Source organism: Octodon degus, unplaced genomic scaffold (assembly GCF_000260255.1).
Source record: "Octodon degus isolate 3935 unplaced genomic scaffold, OctDeg1.0 scaffold00020, whole genome shotgun sequence".
Lineage (NCBI taxonomy): Eukaryota > Metazoa > Chordata > Mammalia > Rodentia > Octodontidae > Octodon > Octodon degus.
The window spans coordinates 23055594-23062030 of record NW_004524596.1 but is presented as its reverse complement, the minus strand read 5'-3'; the positions used below and the strand labels follow the sequence as shown (position 1 = coordinate 23062030).

The 6437-nt window shown below is 33.7% G+C and overlaps 1 non-coding gene across 1 annotated transcript; it reads right to left on the bottom strand.

Annotated features, from left to right (window-relative positions):
• Positions 1-4858: 4858 nt before the first annotated feature.
• LOC111815742 lies at positions 4859-4961 on the bottom strand. The gene has a single exon (XR_002820388.1). It is a non-coding gene; the product is annotated as a U6 spliceosomal RNA (small nuclear RNA).
• Between the last annotated feature and the right edge of the window lie 1476 nt (positions 4962-6437).

Genomic DNA, 6437 nt, shown 5'->3' with positions numbered 1-6437 from the left:
ATTTTCTCTGCAGTTATAATTTTTATGGTACAGTGGTAACTTTCCAGTGTCAACAAATTTGTGTTTTTGGTGGAATAATTGAATTGGGATTTTTCTCATCTGACATAAGTCAGAGTGTTAGAGTTACAAACTTGTGGGCTGCATCTTGGTAGTGGGGAAAAGTGATTCCATCCCAAAGCCATCTTTGGCATAATTTAAATTAAAATAGAGTTTTTGCCTTTTTGTATAAGTGGTTAATTTTTATTTTCAGAAGGTTACCATACAATTTATATTTAACTTCGGACTTTGGTCTTTTCTTCTCTTAGGTTTTGCTGTGAATAACTCTTTCATAACTTTGTATAGAAGATCCTGCTACCATTTTGTCAAAAATGAATTCCAGATCACAAACATATTTGACTCACTGACATTGGTGAAAAACAGAAGAGAAAAATAGAAGAAGGCAAGGGGTTTGGTTATTCTCCAATTGAATATTTTATAGCATTTCAAAGTAAAACAAAGATATTTCTCTATTATCTTTCTACCTAAGAAAGATGAAGAATTTGGTGAAACTTGAATTTATTGGACAAATTTACTTTAGAAAGTTTATGCAATATGAAAACATGTACAATTTAGGTATAAAAACAATGTAAAAGAATGTTTACCATGAGAAAAAGTTATCTCAAAAATGTTTGTCTAGGCACCTTAAAATGGGTAATGGTAAAAGACAGTATTTGCTGCGGCTTTTCATGAACTAGAAATTTCACAAATACTGGTCACAGCAGTCTTAGTGGTAGACTGTCTCATTGCTATGTTGAAGAAGTTAAGGATCTGAGATGTGAATAATTTTTCAGAAGATACATACTGATTAAGTAGGAGAGTTTTGGTCTGAACCTAGGTCTTTCTAACATTCAAGTATTTGTAACATTGTCCACCTTTCAATGATAAGCTTATTTTGCTTTGTAATTTTAAGGAATTAATGGTGACACATAGACTTTGTGTCTTATGTGCATAGTTTAGGTGCAATTATGTTCTTATTGTCTTTATTTGGATATTAAAGTTAGGAATGAGATGGATTCTGATAGTTAGAATTAAGAAGAATATTGCATGTATAGTGTTCTTTTTAATTTGGCATGACCAGCACTGATTCTAAGTTTAGAGACCATATTTCTCCATATCTCCTTTCTTGTGTGGTTCTGAGTTAGAATCCACCACTGCACTGGAATTCAGGGAGATTTTGGAGGCACTAGTGAAGTGGCAGCTGTTATCCTGTGAAGATCCTGGCACTCAAGTTCAGCTGGTTTCTAGATATCTACAGCAGCTTCCACTTTGTGGTTCTGGCTCTTTCTCAGACTTCCACATACCATGTTTTCTCTAGGTTGTGGCAACGGAGGTGGCTCAGACTTTTCCATGAGGTTCACTTCATTGCCTATGTCAGTTTCTTGGACTCCTGGAGATAAGTGACTTTTCTCCGTTCTGTCGAGATACTCAGTCAGCACCATTCAGGTCTTCACTGCTAAGTTTTCTCTTATTTTGTACCCTGAATTTCTATCTTCCATTTTTTTCTCCTCATAATGCTTCTGCTATCAACTATTTTTCTGCTAGAGTCACACTGGCCTACAAAGTGTGACCTTCCATAATTTAAATAAATCATGTATTTTTATTCTGCTTTGGTTTGAAGTAAGGATAAATACAAATGAGAAGTCAGAACAGTCAAACGTTTAGAAGAATGTAAAGTTGGTGAAAGTTCTAATTGAATTACTCTATATTTGAAAACTCATATTTTGTAGTGTGGCCATAGTAGCAAATTTTATTTTATTCGGAAAACATTCATTGAGTATCCATTATGTAGAGCCCTGATATGACTATGCTTGGCAATATAAAGGGAGCTATTATATATTGAATTTACTATGAGTCAAAAGCTTAAATCTTTAATTCAGCCTAGAAAGAATAAATATCTGGCAGAAATCACAAAATGATTCAAATACCTGAGCTACTATTTTGATTTAAAGCCTCCAATGTTCTGTGCACTAATCTGAACTACTTCCTGCTCTTGAAAAATTTTTGAAATGAATTTGGAAAAGAAAGCATATTTTTTATCCTCCTTGGTGAATTCAAATAGATCACTTCAAAAAGTACTTAGGGTCAAATTCACTTTTTCTAATTTTTAGCAATTTTTATGCCTTTAGACACTATCATGGTTTCAAGCCATTACCTCATGCAGCTAGCCACATAGTTCGCATTTGTTCATTTCTCTCTCTGTATTGGTCTGTCAAAAATGAATTCCAGATCACAAACGTGTTTTACTCACTGACATTGGTGAAAAACAGTAGAGAAAAATAGAAGAAGGCAAGGGGTTTGGTTTTTCTCCAATTGAATATTTTATAGTATGTCAAAGTAAAACAAAGGGGTATTAGACACTAAATATGCCTCAGCAACACATGTAATTTTTCTACAGTACCCATTTGCTGACCTGAAATTTCTTGGCAGATGTTTGGCTTCAAAGTGAATTAGGTTCTGGGTGAATTTTCTTAACTTTAAACATGGACACTTATGCAGCGTAGAATGAGTGTTGAAAGAAGACAGTGCTTTTCACAGGCATGTACCTCTTGCATACATAGGCATTCAAGTCAGCAGGTGGCTATTAGTTCTAATATTGAACATTTCCCATCCATGGCATAAGGAATCTAGGCTGCTGAACTTGTGTTCTTGAAACCCTACAATAATGCTGTTGTAAAGAATAACTATCTTAATGTATTAACCTAATAATCAGAACTCCTCAAACTGAGCACTTCAGGCTAAAATATTAATTGCAAACAGATTTCATTTTCTTTTTCCAATAAATCTGAAACTATAGCCAGACTTTTGTTTTGACAGTACTGCAATTCTAAGAAAATGGGGGGTGGTTAAGAGAATTATGCTAAAATATGTATGTTATATTTCTTCTAAATAGCAGGTCTTGGAAAATTGTACTTGACAGAGTGCCTGTTCAGAAATGATTTTTATGCTTTCCCAGTGAAAAGATAGCCTATGGATCCCTCACGTTGTGCATGCTCCACCACCAAAAGATCTTATTTATTTAAAAGTAAACTTCAATCTCTTTTCCTTCCAAAATGAGCAACTGAGAAAAAAGTAAGTTGCTGGAGGTAACCATGAACATAATTTCTTTGTATCATTTTTATTGACTTTTAAATACTGTTGGTGAACAACAATTCTAAACGGGCAAAACAAATTATATGTAGTCAATATGTGGACCTGATATTTCTTTCTGATTTCTCAAATGAAATGACACCAAGTCCAAGCTAGTTTGGACCTTCTTTGTATTTGTTTTTTTTTTAATTGCTAAGTTAATTTTATTGAGAAAGAAATAACATTGAGACAGTTTCAAAACAGGTTAATAGGACAGTTACAATAATTAATGCACTGCATAGTGTTGTCTTCATAGTATTCATAGTACAAGACGTAGACATGATATCTTGTCTAAACACTATTAGTACAAATTTTTCTTCTCATTGAACAGAAAATAGCTGTACATCTATTCTATTTTGTATATACAAATATATAGGTATATTTTTTCCACTAAAAATGGTCTTTCATTTGTATTCCCTTTTTTATTTACTTTTGTCAGGGATGGGTATTCCATTGCCATTCAAATATTGTGGGTGTGTGAATTCAGCAAAATAATCCAATATAGTCCAGTAGTTCATAATAGTAGTGGAATGGGACCGGGGAGATGGCTCAGTGGAATAAGCGCTTCCCTGGCAAGCACAAGGGCCTGAGTTCAATCCCCGGTTCCACACACACACACACACACACACACACACACACACAAAAAGATAGTAGTGGATTTTTCACAGAATTGGAAATGTCAGAAGTTGTTGATTTGAACCGTTTGCAGCTCAGTATATTAATATGGCTTTACTTCTTATACTTCATGTTTATACTTTTCTGCTGGATGGTTAAGACCAGGATAAAACAAGACCTGTATAACAAGAAATATAACTTTTGTATCTGACAGCAGTTTGTAGCTCTTTTGTCAGTGTCAGTCATGTGGATGAGTCACAAGCATTGCTTGACCAATTTGCTCTCTGTGAAAACCTGAGAGAATGTTTTCTCTCCAGATGGCTCTTGTTAGGCACACTCTACATCATCATGCACTTTCTTCTGTGGCCCCATAATCTTGAACAGAAAATTTGGAACACCATTGAGTTACAGGACCTTACAGTACAGGTTCTCTTATGTCCTGAGTCCTCACTGACCTTGAAGGGTTAGGGTCAAAAATATGGGGTATCCATGTAGCCCTTTTTTTCTCTAATTTTTTGGTTTGCCAACTTAAGTTGTTTACCCTCCAGAAGAGAAGCTAATGACATTATTACCTTATAACATAATAAGCATTTGAGCTTAACATCACTATCCCTTAATGAAAAAGAAAAAGTAAAAGAAAGAAAGAAAAAAAACCCCTGAGGCAGGATAAAAAAAATCACAACCTATAGAAGGGTTTGATTTTTACAAGGCAGTTTTTTTATATTAATTTTATTGAGAAAGAAATAGCATTAAGAAAGTTTCAAAACAGGTTAGTAGGACTACAATAGTTAAAACATTGCATATTATTGTCTTCATAGTAGTTATTCATAGTACAAGATCCAGATATGACATCTTGTCTAAATGCTATGAGTACAAATCTTTCTTCTCATTGAACTAAGATAGAGTAGCTATCTATCTATCTATCCTATTTTATATATACATATATATTGCTACAAAATGGTCCTTCATTTATATCCCCCTCTTTTGTTTAGTTTTGTCAGAGATAGTTATTCCATTATCATTCAAAAATTATAGGTGCTTGAGTTCAACAAAGTAATCCAACACAGTCTAGTAGTCCAAAAATATGGAATGCTTCACAAATTTGCATGTCATCCTTGCACAGGGGCCATGCTAATCTTCTCTTTATCATTCCAATTTTAGTGTATGTGCTGCCAAAGCAAGCAACCTTCTTTATAGGTGCTAAGAGTATCTTTAATGATTACTTGGGTGCTCAAGATGTTTAATATTTTATTCTCTTGATCATACATGCATTAGACTCACTTCAAGTAACCTGTGGGATTTCAAAACTGTTTATGGTATCACTGAACAAAACACAACATATTTATCAATGGTTAGAAATATCTACAAAGGTAGAGATTATTTTATCTATTAACTTATTTATTCATTTAGATATCTGAAACAATAAACAAACAATTAGGTCACAGGTAAGATGGTAAGAAGGGATACACAGAAGCAATGCAGTGTGGAGTGAGGAGCTATTTTAGCTTAGGGGAGTGAGGGATTCCCTGTGACAACATTCCACTTAAAATACGGTTTAAATTCCTAGACTACAGGAGAGAGAGAAGGAGAAAGACAGAACATCTCTTTTTGACAGTTTGTTGGGCCAATTTAGGTTGTAGGCTCACCTTGGGACCATTATAAGTTTTCTGGGCAAATGACATGACAAAGATTGCATTAGTCTTAACTAGAATTTCTCTAGTGAAAAGGAAGAGGCAAATGCCTGGATAAAACCAAGCTTATAAAAGGAAAAGAGGAAGGAAGCAGCATTGTAGGGTAGGTAATCGAAAGTACATGTCTTAATTACCTAATATTCATTTTTATGTAATAATGTAATTATCAAATATTATTTGCATTTTAAGATTTCAGGAGGCCAAAACTATGGTGTGAATAATTTTTGAAATAATGAGCTTTGCTTTCATAAGAAAATTATAGAAAAGGAATCCTAAAACATAGCTATTCAAATTAATTTACAATATCTTAAATCATAGGAACGTGGTCATTTAACTATGCCATGCTGAAGTAAACTTCATGAACTGAATTTATTGTGGTATGTTGTGGATTGTTGGAATTTGAATAAGTTATCTTAGTTGATAAACTCATTTTGATACGTTTTTCCTTCTCAACTCTCTATCACTTCTTTTGTTTGAATTCATATTAGACATTTTTCTTATTCATAAAATAATGGCATGCTAATTACCTGGCCACGTCATAATGTTTCCATGTAACGACATTAACAGAGATCCTCTGAGGTGATTGATGTAAGAGAGGTTCCAAGTAAAGTGATGTTTTGAAAGACCATGGTCTAAAGATGATGCCAAGATTCTGTACAAGATATTACACAACAACATTAAAATGTACAGCCCTGATAAGTATTTACTTTGATTTGGCTTAGATTGCAACTTGCAATTAAAACCCCATGGACAACCAATCATCCATTCCAGTGACAATGGCTGAAAATCTAAATAATACTAATTTATGTGAACAGTATTTTTAAGCCAATTTTGACACTTTGTACCTTGTTCTAAGACCCCTATAATGAACTAATACCATCTTGTTTATTCACTGGAAGCCTTAATTCAACATAAAGTACTTTTTATAGTTTTCTTCCAAATAACTCTCCCTAGACTCCTATTATG